A 19,803-nucleotide genomic window follows, 5' to 3' on the forward strand; every position below is an offset into this window, starting at 1 on the left:
ACAGAACAGCAACATCCCTTCCAGCAAACTTTTCTTGGCTCACCTACTGGAAGATGTGGTTGTAACATCCAGGAGAAAAGTTGGGATAGCAAAGGGATGGGTAACAGAGTATATTTGACATCTAGCATCTGAGATTACCCCCACAAATGTGTTATTAAAATTAGACTTCTCTTCTGTGAAGTGTAGTAAAGCCAAAAAAGAGATTCCAGCAGAACTAGATTATTTCCCATCACGGGTGGGAGTGCGGAAGAGAAATGAGAACACGCATGAGCTAGTATCTGATTTTTTGTGTTTTTTAAATCTGAGTTCATCAAGGTTTGTGTTGGTCAAAAACCTACAGACACAAAGGGAATAATCTAAGGAATATGGAGAACACAAGTAAAATTGAGCTAAGGTTGCGATAACACCAAGTGGGGATCTTTTGGTGCTCCCAGCACCTTAGGGTGTACGTTCCAATAAACATACAAAACCTTGAGGCTAGATTTAAGTGTTTTTTGTCCCTCCTGCGACTCACCAGTCCATAGATGATGTTCAAAGGTAGCAGTCAATACGAAAGTCCAAACCTATTGTTAATGGGTCCTTTAGTCTCTAGGCTAACTCTATGCTTTCAATGCAAATAGTCCCAATCGTGGTCACCATAGAAGTTCTGTAAACCTAGCCGTTATCAATAAACAAATCCACTAAATGGTTCACTGGCAATCCCTTTCCAGGGAGCACTTACAACTCGAGAACTCGCCAAGGCCTCTTAGTCTTTAGCAATCGCTCCATAGGTCTTTCCATAGTCTCCCAGGTTCCTACTCTAGAATGCTCTATGGTGTCACAGATGTCCTCTCTAGATCTCTCCAAAGGTTCAGTTTCCTTCTCTAGACCACCCCAATGTCACTGTGCTCTTTTGGCTATTGAAAGACCTCTGCCTGTATCGCAATTACGTCAGCACATTTGATTATGTCTTAGGCCAGGGCAGTTCGCTACATCCTCTGCCTTATGATATTTTATTTGTATCGCGCTGGTACACAAGTGTTTCAGAGCGCGACCAGGCAAAGGGAGGGGAATCAGGGAGAAACAAAAACAATGATCTTACTAAACCCAGTGACACTGAGAATGCGCAAGTGCATGGAAAAGGGAAGAAGGGGGAATTATGGGGTATTATGGCTTGTGTTCTTTCACCCAGAAATTCAGTTAATCCCTCTACTCCTCCACCGCAGTTGACTGTCTGGAAAAAGTGTGTCTGTCCCTCGCCTGTGTCTCCATCTCTCAGCACAGGTAATGAAAACAGCTAAACATTCACTTGTAAGAAATAGGTTTAGTAAAGCAAGTGAAAAAAGAAACAGAACTAGGTCAATAATCAAGGTTTTGTGAAATATTAGACTCAAAATAAAGGATTTAGCAAAGAACATTCAAACCTTAGAAATAAGGTACTCATCTTAAAAAGTAATTCCACATCTAGGAAAGAAGGGGCGTAGTGCCTAAGAGTCACAGGCCCTAATAACAGTACTTTCAGGGGTCTAGTGGTCTCTTCACGATGTTTGAACAAATGTTAGCTTGAGACAACAAGTAGTTTGTAAGTGTTGCAAAGCACAACAAGACAAGAGGTAAGTCTTTAAGGGTGGGGCCAAAGTATATTTACTCACCCCCTGTACTCCGATTCACTCAATGCCTATCAATTCACTAGGCCTTCTGGATTTCTGCCTTGTGAGGTGGTCACTCGAGGGGTCAGGCTTTTGGATCAAGCTTGTCACGGTTCCATGCTTTGATAGACAGGTTCTGGCTACTGGACAGCCAGCCAACCAGGACACATACTACTGGACCACCACCCCGGCGACACCCATCGGAGTACAACAAAGATGCAATGCGGGCAGCAAACCGTGATGGCTACTTTAAGAAAATGGCTGAAGTCGACCCTTTTGGCAGGAACAAAGAAACCGGGCCTACAAGAACTGTCTTTGTGGTGAAGAGCTGCAACTTTAGGGGAAATCTTTTTCCATAAGCTGAGGGTTTGCAGAGTTCCAAGTCTCAAATCGGGAAAGTGACCATTGCTGCAAAGTAGCCCAGGAGGACATATGGCTCGGTAACAGGATAACTCCGGGACTCTTCTGAGCGCTTCAAGTGGCTGGATCTTTGAGCAGAGGTTTTGATTGGTTGTTCCCAACGTTTCAAGGGTCTAAGAACTAATGAAGATCTTCAGAAGGTCTTCTCAGGTCAAGAAATGCCATATATGGTGACCACTTTCCAGGGGAAAGCTGCTGTTTTCTCTGGAAGGGGGGCTGTGTGTGCGTGAGCCAGAGGAGGGGGCTGGGACTGTCTTGTCCAAGTCCACATTATCTGGCATTCGAAAGTCTGTTGCTGGATGGATGTGATGACCAGTGGTTGTCCAGGACAACTATGGTCTGTTTGCATATTGTAGATCCTTACCATTGGGGTGCTTGGGCTTGCTCCTAGCCGTAGCCATTATCTTGAATAAAAGGAGTACTCCTGCAGCTATTCAACAAATTATCGTTGGAACCAAGACTTCTACGAAGTGCAGCCCTCTGGCGCCCTCAGGACGACTACAGCGATTGTCCTGATGAAGACCTGCGTCTATGCTTTGACCCTTGGACTGGGAACAACCAGTCTTGACCTCTGCTTGATATCCGTGTCTTGGGAGCTTTCGGAAGTGTCACTGGACCACACAGTCGACTGACTAGCTCTCGCCTGGTCTATCTCACTGCAACCGTCATTGTTCCAAGTTTAGCCTTGGAACTTGGCAGATCTAGGGTGTAATGTCTGTGGATTCTGGAAGACCTGCAATGATATCTGGAAGAATGGGAGTCTGGGGGGCGGGGGGCTAAGAGAACTTACTGGTTTCTGTCCTCCCCCTACCAAAGTCCTTAATAGGGTAAAATTGAGCATAACGTCCTTGTCCCCAACTGCCTCTGGCCTGGAATCTGGTTGTCGAACTTGGGCTAAGGATCCTTTCCTAGGTTTCTCACAGTGAATAGGATAAGGGGGGGGGGAAATTAACCAATTTTTGGAAAATACCTAACTTTTAAAAACTTAAAAACTTAACTAAGCACCACTGGGGCCCATATCAACTTAGGGTTCTACTTGTTATAAAAGTGAGGTAAGCTGTTCTTGTGTTGGCGACACCTATTTTAACATTGATTCAGACTACTCCTCTGTATTGTACTGGTAAGTAACTCGTATGCAATTCTATTTCTAAGGGTGAATGTATACGGCATACATTACTTACCATAATCGTATTTCTGATGCTTGCATCTGCTTAGATTCACATGCTTTGCAAAGGCCAACATCTAGTGGTAGGTGCAGAGTATTGCATGATTTGTTTGTAATACTATCCCTAGTGTGACATGTACTGTACCCATGGTCCCACATGCGTGGAGGTCCCTCAGATTTTTTTGTTTCTGGCATGAGGGAGCATAGAGTGTATGCATGAGTACAGAAAAGTAAGAAGGTGTAAGATGTTTATGTACCTTCAACTCCAAGAGGGGAGGAAGGTGTGGGTAGAAGTGAATCTAAGCAGATAAACACACCAGAAATACGATTATGTTAAGTAAGGTATGCTTTCTGAGGCTTGTGGATTTGCTTATAATCGCATGGTTTGCATACAATAGCGAGCAGTGCCTGGAGAAGGCAGTGGGTAGTTAGAAGGTACAGTGGCAAAAAGATGTCTTATCGCTGCTTGCCCCACCTGGAAGCCCCCTCTTGAATGTGTATCTAAACTGTAGTGCTGTGTGAAGGTGTGAATGGAACTCTAAGTAGCTGCCTTGCAAATGACAGCTGAAGGTACATTTGTTATGAATGCTAGATTAGCTCCTGTGCCCAGAGTTGAGTGTGCATGAAAGGTAACGTTTTCTTGGATAGAAAATAACACCTTTGGATGCATCTTGACAATCCATCTGGAAATAGCTGATTTAGAGACAGGATCTCTTCCCGTGGCTATGGAAACAAAGACCTGGTCTGTTTTCCGCAGTGTCTTTGTTTTGTTCAGGCAGTATATAACAGCTCGCCTAACGTCTAAAATATGGAGGCTTTTCTCTGCTGAATTAGTTGGGTTTTGGAAGAAAGCTGGCCGTTCTATGGACTGGTTGACATGGAACTCAGATAAATGTAGAGAAAAAAATGGTGTGTTCTTAGAACCACCTTGTCTTTATGAATAACCACAAATAGATCCTGAACTGAGAGGGCTTGCAGTTCATATTCATGCAATGGCGACAAGAGACACAGTCTTGTAGGTGAGAGGTTTAAGACTGGTGTTATGCATTGGCTCAAAAGGCACACCCATAAGTTTAGTAAGTACAATATTCAAGTCCCATCCGGGGGTTAGATTTGAAATTGGGGTGTGTAATTCTTTAACCCTTTCCACAAATGCTTTAACCACTGGTATTTTCCACCATGACACTTTACTTTGAGAAGTAGTATATGCTGAAAAAACTGCTAGGTGAACTGTAATGGAATTAAAGACTAATCCGGAGTCCAAAAGGTAAAGCAGTAGTTTTACTATATGTGAAAATGACCAGTCAATGGGGTTGATGCTGTGTGTTCTACACCAAATGACAAAGCGTTTGTATTTGTTGAAATAGCAGTGTCTTGTGTTAGGTTTACATGCCTCCTTAAAGAAGCCCATACATCTTTGTGGCAAGTATACATTTCCTAATTCTATGCCTTCAGGAGCCAAGCTGCCAAGTTCAGTGGTTGAGGGCATGGATGGAGCGTTTTCCCTTGATAGATAGCATGTTGTAAGGGCTACGGTAGTTTGACTGGTGAGTGAAGAGACATTTGAGCAGATGTGAAAACCGCGGCTGTCGTGCCCACATTGGTGCCATAAGAACGACTTGTTCCTGGTGCATCTTGTGGATTATTTTGTTCAGAAGTCGTGTTGGGGGGGAAAAGCGTACAGAAATATCCCTGACCAATTCATTCAGAGAATTGTTCCCCTCCGACACTGTCTGGGGATACCTGGATGCATAGTTTGATCATTGTTCGTTCTCTTGCCCCCATTGTCTGAAGATGTGTAAAATATCTACGTGTATTTGCCACTTGTGCTCTGCGGGCAGCTTTACACTTCTGCTTAAATCATCTGACAGAGTTGTGTTCGCCTGCAATGTGTGGGGACAAGAGGAATATGTTGTAGCAGAGAAACCAGCTCCAAATTCTCTGAGCTAACTTGGACCTACTTGGAGTGCGTGTCCTGCCCTGCCTGTTTATGTAGAACATGGCATTAGTGCTGTCTATGAGGACTACAATGGACTAAAGTTAATGTTGAAAAGCTTGAAGGGCTTTGAAGACTGCCAGTAACTCTAGCAGGTTGAAGTGGTAATTTGAAGTTGACCGTGTCCACCTGCCGTGTACGGTTTGATGGAGATTATGTGCACCCCAACCCTGAGAATGAGGTGTCTGTTGTAAGAGGTGCTTGCACTCCTGGGTTGCGAAAGGGTTTTCCCTTCAACATGTTTTGTCCACCACTACAGTGCTTGGATTAGCGATTGCAAAATGACCACTACATCGTCCCACTGACCTCTTGTTTGCGACCAATTCTTCGCTGACCACTCTTGCACTTGACGAATGCGCAGACGTGCGTGTGTAACAAGGTATACTCATGAAGACATCATCGAGAGAAGGCACATTGCCTTTCGTACGGTTATCTGACGGGATTTGAAACTGCATGTTTTGTAATCTTTCGTTTGAGGGAAAGACTATGCTTTCTTTTGTTTGAATCAATGCGCCCAGGAATTGTTTTACTTGGCTGGGGTCGAGACTTGATTCTTTCTTATTGATGTAGAACCCCAACTGGAAGAAAAGGTGGATTCTGGCTTGTGTGTGCTGTTGACACATTTGTGGTGCGTCTCATGTTATGAGTCATCTAGATAAGGGTACACTGGCATGGATTGTCATCTTAAATGTGCTACCACTATTGCCAGTACCATGGTGAACACCCTTGGTACTGAGGAAATACAAAGGGGAGGGCTTTGACCTGGTAGTGTGTGTTTCCTATTTGGAAGCACAAGTATTTTCTGTGCGCTGGCAACATTGAAATATGGAAGTATACATCTTTCATATCCAACATTGTGTTGTAATCTCACTCCTTTACAAGAGAGATTCTTTCTTGAAGAGTTGTCATTCGAAACCTTTGTGGTTTAACATATGTGTTGGATGGACGTAGTACTAACATAGGGTACAAGGTTAAGTCCTTCTTTGGAACTAGGAAGTACACTGAATATTTATTTATTTGCATTTGTAGAGCGCACATACAGCCCGGGGCATCGTGGCGCTTGTTACAAGAAATTACAAGGAATTTTCAGTAGGCAGGTTACATATGACCAAACAGGTCTCTTAGTTGCACGTACAGAGTTCATAACAATTTTTCTTAAGGCGGAACATATCAAAACAGCTTGTTGGTTAGATGAAAAGTTGTGTCTTGAGTGCTTTGCGGAAGGCTAGGTGGGACTGAATCATTCTGAGGCTCGGCGGGAGGGCATTCCACTGTGTGGCAGCTATCGTGGGGAAGCTGGAGCCTCCTGCACGGGACTTATTAGTTTTGGGCATTAGGATAAGGTTAGAGTAACCTGCCCTAAGGGGTCTTGTGGCAGTGTGTTTCACAATCCTCTGTACAAGGTACGCCGGGGCAGTATCATGGAGGCATTTGTGCACTACTGAGAGAGTTTTGAAAATGATTCTCTGTTTAACCGGGAGCCAGTGAGATGTGTTCTTTTCTTGAGGTCCCGGTGGCTGCCCTGAGGGCATTGTTTTGCGCTACTTGCAGTTTAGAAAGGTTTTTGCTAGACGTCCCAGATAGTAGGGCATTGCAATAGTCTAGTCTAGAGCCAATGATGGCTCTGGCTATGGCTATGCAGTTCTGTTGCGAAAGGAAGGGTCTGGCTGCATTAATGATTTTGGAGTAGTAAGCTGATAAGGTAGAGATGGCATTTACTTGTCTGTCCATGGTGAGGTTTGAGTCAAGGTAGACGCCCAATGTTTTGACGTGGTCGGACACCTTGATGGGTGTATTGACAATAGTGAAGGAGTATTCCTGACTGAGGTTGCCCAAGGTGGTGGGTGAGCCGATGAGTAGGAGTTCCGTTTTTTCACTGTTTAAACAGAGCCAGTTGTCAGCCCTCCAGGCTTGTATAGTCGAGTATATAGCCGTGAGATTAGACATGTCAGTCTTGTAGTCACCTGTAAGAGGGATTAACACCTGCGTATCATCGCATAATTGGTGTATGATATGCCCATGGCATCCAGGATGCTAAACAGTGGCCTGGTGAAAAGGTTATAGAGCGTGGGCACTATGCATGACCCTTGTGGGACTCCACATTTAAGTAGGCTCGGGGTGGCCGAGGCAGAGTCCGAGAAGACTTTCATGGCCCTATCTTTGAGAAAGGAAGTAATCCAATCACGTGCTTTGGGAGAGAAGTTGGCCGCAGAAGCAAGGTGACGGCACAGCGTGTTGTGGTCGACCAAGTCGAAGGCAGCTGATAAGTCAAGGAGTAGGAGAAGTGCAGGCTTGCCTAGGTCTCTCAGGTCGTCCATTTGGTTTTTTAAGTCGAGGAGAGCTGATTCTGTGCCATGTCTTGGGCGGAAACCTGATTGGCGTAGGCCTAAGAGTTGGTTCTCCTCCAAGTATTGTTGGACTTGAATATAGGCCGCTTTGTCGAGAATTTTTAGCAGGAAAGGGACTGTGGTGATTGGCCTGTAGTTCCCGGGGATGGTAGGGTCGAGTGATAGTTTTTTGATTAATGGGCATACCCACGCTTCTTTGAGGTCTTTAGGGACAAGGCCTGATCTGAAGGAGGCATTAATGAAGGCAGTGAGGAAGGGAGCCAAGGCATGAGCGGAATCTTTAATGAGTTGAGCTGGACAGGCATCACATTTGCAGTTCAATGGTTTAATGGATTTGAGGAGGGTAATGGCCTCTGATTCAGTGATGTCTCTGAATTCGAATGGGGGAGAGGGTTTTGGTGCTGGCTAGCTATCAGTTTTTCTAACGTTTTTTGGTGGCCAATGATTTTGGCCTGAAGGGTATTGAGCTTGTCTAGCATTGCTGATTGAATGCTATTGCACCATTTGGCATCCTTGATGAGCGTGGGAGGAGGGGTGCAGGGTTTTTCCAATTCTCTGAAGATGGAGAATATTTCTTTGGAGTTGGATTTGGCGTCATTGATCCTAGTGGTGTATGAGAGAGCGTTGGCTTTGATGACATTATTTTTGTATGATCTGGAGATGGTTTTGAAGGCATCCCTGTTAGTTTCTGAGGGGTTGGCTTTCCAGGTAGAGGACAGATCTTTTTTCTGAGCGTTGTTTGAGCAGCTCATTGGAGAACCAGGAGTTGTAGTGCTTAACCTTCTTGGCTTTCTTGTGGGTCAGGGGCGCAATGCCGTTGATAGCTTTGGAGATGATATTTTTGAAGGGCGTTTGTAGCTCTGGAACCATAAGGAACGGCGCCAAGTTTTCTACTGTAAGTTTACGTGAGCTCCTGGCGAGTGCCGCTGGGCAGGGGGTCTGAGTGGGGGAGGAGTCTTTTTTAGTGGAGAGGTTGAATTGGATGGAATGGTGGCCGGACCATGGGATAGGGGTATTAGCAGTGACCATGATGGCGCAGTTGTGCTGGTTGATCCAATCAAGGGTGCGTCCTTTGATATGGGTAGGTTCAGTGATGGAGGGAGCGAAGCCGAGGGTGGTGAGGGCTTTGTCGAGCGCTTTGGCGTGATGGTCTTTGGGGCCATTGAGGCCTAGGTTAAGGTCACCCAAGAGGATGGTTTGGGAGGTTTTTTAGATGTTGTCCGATAGTGCGTGGACAAGGGAGTCTTGGAAGTCTGTGCAGGGACCAGGTGGTCGGTATACGATGTGCATGTTGATGGTGCAGGTGTGAGAAACATTGATTTTAAGTGGGAGGTAGTCACAGTTGAGCCCAGTTAGTCCATGGTGATTCCCTAATGCTTATGGAGTTTTTGGCTATGAGGGCGACACCCCCTCCTCTCTGGTTGGAACGGTCTCTCCTATAGATAGCATAATCAGCAGGGATGGCTAGAGAGAGTGCTGGTCCTGATCTGTCTCTCAACCAGGTTTCCGTGATTGCAAGTATGTCTAGATTGTCTTTGGTGATCAGATTGTGAATGTCAAGGGGATGCGCAGGAATAGAGCGAGCATTAACCAGTGTGCACTTAAGCGTATGCGCAGGGTGCTGTGGGGCGGGTAGTGGTGTGGGCATAGGCATAGTGGCAACATCAATCGGTGCAGGCAGTGCAATGGGCATAGGCACAGTGGCAACAACAATAGGTGCAGGCTGTGCAGTAGGCATAGTGGCAACATCAATAGGTGCAGGCAGTGTAGTAGGCATAGTGGCAACATCAATAGGTGCAGGCAGAGCAGTAGGCATAGTGGCAACATCAATAGGTGCAGGCAGTGCAATGGGCATAGGCACAGTGGCAACATCAATAGGTGCAGGCAGTGTAGTAGGCATAGTGGCAACATCAATAGGTGCAGGCAGTGCAGTAGGCATAGTGGCAACATCAATAGGTGCAGGCAGTGCAGTAGGCACAGTGGCAACATCAATAGGTGCAGGCAGTGCAGTAGGCACAGTGGCATCATCAATAGGTGCAGGCAGTGCAATGGGCATAGGCACAGTGGCAACATCAATAGGTGCAGGCAGTGCAGTAGGCATAGTGGCATCATCAATAGGTGCAGGCAGTGCAATGGGCATAGCCACAGTGGCAGCATCAATAGGTGCAGGCAGTTCAGTGGGCAAAGGCAATGCATAACCAAGATAGCAGGCAGGGTCACTAACGTGATTCAAGACATCAGTGCTATGGTTATTATTGTCAGTTCTTATAGCTCTCTTTGTAAGTCTTTTGATGCGGTTGTATTCAGTGGAGAGGGCTTTCCTAGGGTTGTTCAGAGGTCCGCATACGAGAGCGTGTTGGCAGGTGGCTACACGTCGAAATCTACTAGCAACACTGCGGTTGCGGACGTTCGTGGGCGGAGCGTAGCATCGCATCGGAGTTTGCAAGATGCGTGAGTGGAGACGGAGGTTCCTGACAGGTAGAGCGGAGTGTGAGTGTGTTGGGTGCTCGAGGCAGCACTTGCCATACGTATGAATGAGTATGCGCGACATTCTCATACGATAAGTTCTTTAGTAGCAAAAGTCAGAGTTTCCTTAGGGAAACTGGCAAGATTTCTCTCATGGCTGAATGCGGTTCTGCGGGATTTGGCGCCTTTTTAGGGAGCACAGAAGAAGACAGAAAATAGCAGTTGAATTCTTGTCGTTTAAAAGGTCCAGCACTCTTATGAGGGGACTTTTTGGACTCGATTTGTGTCTCTGGAGATAGACCAGGATGCCCACGAAGTTTCAGCCAGATTCGGAATTCGGAAGACCGTGCACCGCACAGTGGCTGGAGGTCCCAGGGTATTGGGGTATTGCAAGAACGCAAGGTCGCAGCAACCCGTGGAATGGCTCAAAATGCAGGTCTAGTGGGTCTCACTCGGCTCTGGGTTCGGGCCGTCGTTTTCGAAGACCCCCAGGTCCATCGGAAGGAAGGGCTGCAGCAGGCTCCGGTTACACAGCAGGCTCTCCGGCCGCTGGAAATCATTCAATTCAATAGATACCCTTATTTACCTCGCGAGGTGGGACCAGCTGTATCGTATCCCAATCTCTGCTTGTAGAATCCATTGAGGTTCCTGTGATATCTTCCTGTGTCTTAGAGGATGATGTTGGGTTTTTCTGTACTCTTGGACACAGTCGACAGCACCCACTGGTCTGACGTGATCCCCTCCCATGTGTGGGTGAATAGAGAAATGAGACCCCCTGTTAGGCAGAAACCTGTGCAGTTCCCTTAGGGACCACTGCAAAAAGTTTAGGACTACAGGTGTGGGCAGTAAACCCAATTGGTAGCAGTCTGTACCACCCAGATTTACCTGGTAGCTGTGGCTGAGCAGCCAGACTTCTCTCAAGAAGAGTTAGACAGTATATAGAGGTATATAAGATAGGTACTAAAATACAGTAGCACAAGCAAACACTGACCAGAGCTTGGGTATAATACACCAACACTAATATGGCAAGTAAGTTGAAACACAGTCACTATTAATATATATACATCCCTGATTACTTATTGAACAAGTCTTAGTTAAAACACCACTTATTTACAGACAGAGGTGAGCGCTTAACCTAAGATGGCACTCCAATAAGTTAGTAAAAAAGGGAGGGGGGAAAAGGCAGAATTAGGAAAGCACACAACACCAACACTTTTAAAAGAACCACAGCAAGTCAGAAAAGGCAGAGTCTACTGAGGAACAACTGAGGAACAAGAAAATTCATGGCCAAGCCCACTCCGGGAGAGAGCAAGGCGGAATGTGTCCAAGATCACACAGTCGAATGATACTTTAAAAAGTCTTTGCAGATAGTTCAAAAAGGGTTGGATCAGTTCAGAAAAAGTTAGTTAACAGGTCCTAGGTCACCCCAGGATAGAGAGTCAAGGATTTACGGGACACCTTGATCAGTCTGTTGCAAGGGAGACCAGGTGGGACACAGTACCTGAAATGGTGAGATAGCTCCAGCGGGGGCAGTTGTTCCTGGCAGCGGGTGCAAGTCGGTGCTTCGTCCAGGGGAAGATGAGATCTCGACATGGAGGAAAGCTGGAGGTCGTTGCACTGCCAGGGAAGAAACCAGCTGCGGAGTTTCCTGGTTAAAAGGTACTAACCTTTTATTTGCGGTAGTGGTGAAGCATGGCTATCCGGCCGCCGGGGTGCTTGGCACGGGCAATTCGACCACGAGACGATCCAGGAAGGTGAAAAAGATGGCGAACTGGTTATCCCCACCAGTTCAGAGGAAGAAGACTCTCCGGGATGAAGATCTCCGGGATCTCTGGGATCTTCTCTGTCATTGGGAAGTGGTGAGACGGTTCAGCAGGGCTCCACCGGTGGTGTCGTCGTTGCAGGTCAGCTCAGCTTCTCCCGCTTCGGATTCTTTGATCCTGTGGCGACTTCTGAAGTTCCAGTCCCCAAAGCCCTGCTTTTATGCAGAAAACCCCCATTCATCAGTCCTAGCTGTCACTCAAACATGCTAAGTGGTGAGCCGGGCGGCTCACCACTGGGCCAATCAAACAAGAGTGCGACTTGTGTTGCCGAGACAACGCAGTCCAGGGTGCCTAAACCCCCCTCCCACACATCCTGTAGACCCAGACAAAGTGGCACCACTTTTGGGGGCTTCTGTGCAGAAGCCCGCCAAAAAGTGGAACAAAGGGCTCGACTTGGGTTGGAGTTACAGAGGCGAACACAAACGCCATTTTAAAACCGAGTCCTGGCAAAAAGACCCAACCGGGGAATACATATTAAATAAATAACCCGGCGGTATCTTTAACATTGCACCAAAAAAGTGGTGCATTTAAAATGAATGGGAAAATCCCATAGGAAATATTCCGGTGGAATATTTTGCATGGTAACCACTGCCACCAGCCAGAAACTCGACGAGGGGGGACTGCACAGTGCCCCCTCGAAAAACAGACCCAGGGGCAATCTAATTACCCCTACCAGTACTTCCACAATATGATGGTTTGTACTGGTTCTGTTCACAATTTAAGACTAGTAAAGTCAATGGTGACTTCACATGCCATGGGAGACAGTAGTCAGTCCCAGGGTATGGAGTCTATGTTTGGGGGTCACTATGAAACCCCTGTGTTACTGCACTGAGGGTGCTGTGTAACACACTTACCAAAAATACATGAGACCTTATGGAGTAAAAGACCCCATAGCCCATAAAACACATTACAAAGTCAAAGGATATCTCAAATCATGTCTAAGAGTGGGAGAAAGAGAGTCTCACTCTTAGCAGGAGAAAAAAATAAACCCCAAAAATCCAGAAAAGCTGCTGGAGGACTCACTAGGTTTGGGAAATTATCCTTAACAGAGAATTCTCCCTTACACCCCCCTACTGGGGAGACACGGGAGGGATCCTGAATGGGTGTGTCCTTGTTTAGCGGCTGCTGAGCCTCTAGCGGCTGAAGCCCTACTCCTCCCTCTTCCCCTTGTGTAGCCCCTTTGAAGATGGGCGGATAAGGAGATGATTGGGCTTGGGAGGCATACCATGGACTAGAACCTGGCTGTGATGCACCTGGGTATCCTCGAAAGGAGCGGCGTGTGTTGAAAACGTCCTGTTGGATATACGGCTTATTCGAGATCTGCCCAGAGTTTTAAGGGTTTCATGCCCTTCTTTAATATCATTAAGAGCATCATCTACTGCCTCATCGAATAGGATTCAATGGGCATATTAAGCAGTGTCTCAAGTTTAAAACCCGACTGGCATAACTAAGAATGACGTTTTTAAAGAGTACCCTCAGCGATGATTTGACCAGCGGTGTCCGCTGCATCTAAATTATTTTTAATAATGCAGTTTGCCTTCAGACACTGTTTCGCGAATTTGTGAACATAATGGAACAGGTACAGCCTAAAGTTGTTCATAGACTCTTGCCTCAAAGTAAACTATTGTAGCTGGCTAATAACAACAAATGCTAAAATAAATAAAAATAAATTAAGTGGAGTGATATTTCCCTGATCGCTTTCCACCACTTTGGTTGATCTTTCTTCACTCTTCGGGTCTTTGGGTCCAATTGTATAACTTATTTCTTTGGGTTCCGGTGACCCATCTTTTCACCTGGTTCTAAAAGTTCTCCTAGGTCCCTGTGAACCTTCTGGAGGTTCCTGTGACATCTCTTTCCTTCAGTCTCTTCGTTCTCATGGTCTCTGTGACCCACCTGCAGGCACCTGCCCCCTTGCTCCTTCTGGTTTCTTGTTTCTCAAGAGGTGACTGTGACCACCTCTCTTGCTCTCGTGGTTCTCGTGGGTCCCTGTGACCCTTCTGGAGGTATGCAAGACCATTCTCTGGCCCTCGTAGCTTTAATGGGCTCCTGTCTCACTTTTGGTGATCTGTTTTGCTCCGGCTTTCGGCAGTTGTTTGCAGGCTCTGTGTCCACCACGCTCTGTACGTGGTCGTGCTTTCAGGTACGGTCCTCTTTGGGAGACCTCTGCCTCTTAGGCCCTGCGCTCTGCTCAACGGCAGGCAAAGACAATGGGCGTCCGCTTTCTCCTGCGCTGCACATGGCTATGCTGTTCTGCACGGCACCGCCTCTCACTGACGTTCTCACGGCAGAGGCTTGTTACTCCTCCATACAAGGGTTGATGCACCTTTATTCTCGCTCTGCAATGGAAAAGGGGCGGACTGTTCACCACCGGCCATCAAGCATGTACGAAGTTCAACACTACCATGAGCCATACACAGAGTTAATGTTAGTGTTACCTTGAGTCCTACAAGTAGATGTGATTATCATTCTTTCTTACTCCCATGCAGGCAGATAATACTTTAGGTATAGGGAGTTCCCCATGGCAATATGAGTCCTGGTCCCCTCCCGGTGAGGTCCCGCTTTCCAACTTACGTGGTCACCAGCTTGTGGGATAAGTCACCGACCTGACGAATTTCAGCATCCCACCACCATCAAGGGATCCTGCTCTGGAAGGTCTTCTTCAACTGCAACTGGAGAGACGCCTGCTGTCGCCTGTCACTAGTAGCCGTTGCTGAAACTTGCCTTTCACAGTCTCATGAAGTGTCCTGAGGAGGTCTGCATCAGTGTCTGCTGCATTTCTTTTACGCAAAAGGTTGCACTCTGCTCCTACAACCGACCGGGAGAATACATGCACCTACATCATTCTTCTCACCCAAGAAGATTTGTAAGTTTTGGGCACAAGATCCCATACATCATAGGGATTGGACTTATAAAGTAGGGGTATCATTCTTGTGAATTGGTTTCATTCTACTGCATCATTACTTTCATCCTTTTGGTGGTGTAAGATACTGTATGCATTTCTACAACCCTAAAGGTGACTGCACATATGTTTGATATTTGAGTATTGTGTGATATCACTACCTGCTTATTTCATTTCTTAGTATGTGTTTTTGGGCCTATAGTAAATACTATATTTTTGTACTTACCAGTCTGAATTGAATTATTGTGTGCTTCGCTGTGTTGGCTCATTACAGGCCCCTGGCACCACTAACTTTCCCCTGAGAGTAAGTCTTGACCACTGTCCACGATTACCTTAATTGGGTTTAGCTAACCTCTCAGAGTTTCCATGTTCACTAAAACTAGGGGGCTACTAAGATCTGTCCACTAGGCCAGTTTATAGAAATTCATCTCAACATATTGGTGCTCATCTGTGAGGAGAAGGTCCTGAGTAACCTAGTGTGCTCCACGGCTTTAGTTTCATACTACTGTTTACACAGAGCACTGAGATGTGAAGGGAATAGCATAACAGTTGCCTACACTTTTTTAAATATGGAAACATTCACTATATCTACTCTTACTGCACTTGAAGTAGAGCATTTATAGAAGTTGTGTGCAGATAGGGTTGCCATCCTCTGGAAACAAAGCTGATTTGGCACAGACCTTGTTGGATCACCAGGAGTCTAGAATTGTTCCTTTGTCCGGTAATATAGGCATGTCCCAGCAGTAGCAATGCACTTGGGGCTACTGCCACTAGTGACAATGCACAGGAAGAGGAAGATGACTCCTACAATGTTTCACTGTCGACTTCGAGTGAAGCTCAGGCTCAGACAGAAAGAGTTGGTTCTTAACATGGCTTAATTGGACAACTGATAAAGGGCCTTAGATGAAAAAGAGGAGAGCGGTGTGTCCTGATCGCAGAACAGATATACCACAGGGCACACTTCCTGGCCCTGGAGGAACCTGTGGGGGTGGTAATTGCTGCGCACCAAAATATACTAGAGTGTAGGGGATATGGGCGACATCTAGTCTGAGCACCGGGGGTACGAAAGATACAGCCACTGAAAAGCCCTATTGAGGATCCACACTTCTGTACACAAGATATGGGCGGTAATTGTGGCACACCAGAATGTATGACAGGGGAAGGAATATGGGCCACAGTCAATCAAAAGAAGGGGTAGCATAGGGCACTGCCACTAAACCTATTTAAAAAAAACATCCTTCCTCATACACCTCTCAAACTCTGAACTAAACACAACCATACCTCACAACACACACACTTCACTACACCACAATAACGAAACAAGCCACACATAGCCTCACCCAACAGCATATGGTGGCAAGCAGCTGAAAAACACACCTACGCTCAGTGAACGGTGTCACCAGTACTAAAGCTGGCAACAGCACATCATAGCTCTCTTGCTCTTTTCCCCCGCTCAGTCCTACTAACTCAACCCTCGGCCCCCAATTTTCTTTACCGATCCGCCAGAGCACCAAGAAACCATGCACGTGACAACAGTGCACAGTATAAGAACCTTTAACATAACATGGCTAGGGGGCGTGGCCAGCGCGCATGCCGTGAGGACAGACTTCCACGGAGCTCCGTCCGTGATCCTTTACTCGAACGAATTGCTCTCGCTTAATCCTTGTGCGAGACCTGACACAACTCCAGAATCCCACAGGGGAACCGACTGCCTGCACTCGACAACAAAATCGGACGAAATCGGTGAGCGGACGCCGGAGAACGGGGAGCCCGGGACCGTGCCCCTTGCGCCTTCAAGATGGCGGCGCCCACTGCGTGAGGCGACTGATCCGGCCCCGTCCGCCCAGATCATCCATCGGACCGCTGCGGCTGGGGGAGCCAGAACGGTGGGGCTTGCTGCCTGCGCCACGAGCGGGCACTGGAGACATAGGAACCGGCACTGAGGTCGGCCGTCGGAGAAAAGCCGCCCGCCGAGGACCCAGGAGCGCGGAACCCAGGATCGCTCCCGAGACGCCGACGCACCCGCAGGAGGGCGGGACCGGGTGCGCTTCTGGCCGGGTGGAGGCGCCGGGGGCGCTGCTGCAGACGGAGGACCCTGGTGCAACGACGCGGGCCGGGCTGGGCCCCCTTCGCGGCACGCGCCGGCGCCTGACCTTCCCTCGATCCTCCGGAGGTCCGAGGCTGCGCCGCAGCGGCTGACCCTGGGGCCCTGCATTAACTCCAGCGAGGAGGCCCGATCTGGCCCAGCAAGGCCCTGGCCGTCCCTGGAGCCCACCCAAGAAACAAACTAGACCTACAGCAATAAAGGGCGATCCCTGCAGAAACTGGGGACGACAACAGCCCGCTTGAGGCGCACCCAGGAATCGGAACCCACCCAAACACAGGAAACTAAACTGATCTGCACCACGTCTTCTGCTAGCCTGAGGCTTCCCAAAAACCCGCACCCACAAGCTTCTGGGAACTGACCTCAGAAACGCGAGCGGCCAGAAACAGCGGAAGAGCTGGGGCGGGGTCCCCAGGTAAACTACCAAACAAGGGCCGGAGCCGGACCTGCACTCCGCAGGAGATCGCATTCATAACCTCCAAGCCAAGGGATGTCTCCCCCCAAGATCAAACCGAAACTAGTCACGATGGACTCCTTTACAACAAGCAGATCCCAAAGACAATCAGCACAACAAGACCGGGAGACCCCCGAAAACTCGCCCCAACAGGAAGAGGACCTTGAACACACGCAAGTCCTCCAAGCAATAGCTGCCCTCCGCACATCACTCGAGGGACGACTGGAAGAGGTAAAGTCGGATATGCAACTCATGCGCCAGGATGCCCGCAACCTAACGGAACGAGTCACACTGGCAGAGACTACCTTACATGAAAACACTGAAGACACCCGAGATCTAAAAAAGACGGTCAGAGATTTGGAACAAAAGGTGACAAGACTGGAGGCCCGCTCTGAAGATGCCGAAGGCCGCGCGCGCCGTAACAATATTCGCATACTGGGAATTCCCGAAGACCTGGAAGGCCCGGACCCGACGACCTTCATTGAAACGCTCCTGCAACAAGAGGTAGGGGCGGGAAACCTCTCCCAGGGGTTCTCTGTTGAAAGGGCCCACAGGTCTCTCCAGAAGCGCCCTCCGCCCGGATCTCATCCCCGGCCGATCATAGCCAAGATCTTAAGTTTCAGAGACCGCGAAACCATACTACGGTTTTCCAGAGAAGGCGGGGAGATAAAAAGAAAAGACTCAACAATAGTTATATATCCGGACTACACCCCGGCGGTGCAGCAGGCCAGAAATTCCTACATTCCAATAAAAGCTCGGCTGAGAAAGCTCAACTTGAAGTATATGCTGCTCTACCCGTCACGTCTCAAGATTTTGTATAACGGAAAGGCGACATTCCTGGAAACCCCGGCCGCTGCCAACTTGTGGCTCGAGCATAATAATCTGGCGGACGACAAGGAAGCACCACAGAACTTAGATCGGAGATAACCGTTCTCCCCCCGGAGAAAGCAGGCTAAAGACAGTTCCCCCCCAAAAATAAAAGCACAGGCAATAACGAACTGCAGACGAATGAATCACCACGAAAGTCCTGCTGTGATGCATGCTACATCGGACAAGAGCTCGGAGGAACACACGAGCGGCGGACAAGCAACCCACCCCACCAAAGAAAGGAGTGAGCACTTTGCTCACACACAACCTGATCCGGAAGGCCAGGACTGGCCTGGAAGGCTCAGGAACCCCTGAGCGCTGCAAGTTAAAAGCAACTACTAGGGACAGTTTGAAAAGTTTTGTCTAGTTTTCCCCCATTTAACATGATGGGAGTTCCACAAGTTCAAAAATCTCCAATCAGCGGAAAGATCGAAGTCGGAATGAGGGGCCAGGCGATGAGGAGGCCGGGACACAGCGGAAAAGTTGGTTGGCAGGGGCCAAATGACTAAGTGTAACTCAACTACCCCGAAATGTCGTCTAATGCAAACATAAAGATATTGACCTGGAACGTGAGGGGCCTGGGCTCTTACCTACGCCGTAATAGAATCAAATCCTATTTGACCAGAAAGAAAGTGCAGATAGCGCTACTGCAAGAGACACACTGCACGGCGGAATCACTGGCGAGGTTGAGGGAACACTGGGGAGGCCAAGGGGTCGGAACTTCGTACTCCAAATATGCAAGGGGAGTATTTACCTGGATTCACCCACAACTCCCTTTCCATCTAATTAAGTCGGAGACAGACCCAGAGGGGAGGTTCGTAATACTATGGGGCAGACTAGAACAAACAGAAATCTGCATAGTCAACTCTTACCTCCCTAACACCAACATCCCATCCCACTTAAACTCCATGTACGCTAAGATTGCACCATACAGACATGGAATCCTTTTCTGGGGGGGAGACTTCAACTGTGTCCATGATACAAAACTAGATAGGTCCCTCCCGCACCCAAAGGGACCTTCAGCGGCCACAACTGCCCTCTCCCTACTAATACATAGGTTGCACCTATCAGACACCTGGAGAGAGTGTCATCCTGACGCCCGGGGTTACTCATATTTCTCCTCCCCTCACGGTCTCCACACGAGGCTAGACTATGTCCTCATAAGCAATGAACACTTGCCACAAATAGCCGACGCCCAATATCTGGGCAGAACCATTTCCGACTACTCACCACTCCTGGTAGACTGGAACCACACGGGCCCCAGGCCTCCCATTCCAATGTGGAGAATGCCGATAGATGCCCTTGATGATCCAGTATTCAGAGATGACCTACACAAATTTATAGAGAGCTTCATTGAAAGTAACACCGGAAGCGTGGACCGAACAGGCACGATGTGGGACGCCCTAAAAGTAGTGACAAGGGGGGAAATCATAGCTAGAGCAGGGGGCATTAGGAAACAACTTAGAGGCGAGCTGAACCACTGGGAACAGCAGATTGAACAACTGGAAAGGGCCCCGGCTATCACGGAGCAGAGAGAGATCAACCTCAAAGAACTTAGAAATAACACTACTTTAGCATGGGACAGGCTCGCCAAATTTGACTATGCCACCAAAACCGACAGGATACACACTGA

At 48.0% G+C, this 19,803-nt stretch overlaps 1 protein-coding gene across 8 annotated transcripts in view; it reads right to left on the bottom strand.

Annotated features, from left to right (window-relative positions):
- The window catches only part of SZT2 (SZT2 subunit of KICSTOR complex), a 2,035,845-nt gene that overhangs the window by 610,068 nt on the left and 1,405,974 nt on the right, over positions 1–19,803 (bottom strand). The gene's annotated exons all lie outside the window — the stretch shown is intronic.

The sequence above is a fragment of the Ambystoma mexicanum genome, chromosome 1q, assembly GCF_040938575.1.
Source record: "Ambystoma mexicanum isolate Mex_15411 chromosome 1q, UKY_AmexF1_1, whole genome shotgun sequence".
NCBI lineage: Eukaryota > Metazoa > Chordata > Amphibia > Caudata > Ambystomatidae > Ambystoma > Ambystoma mexicanum.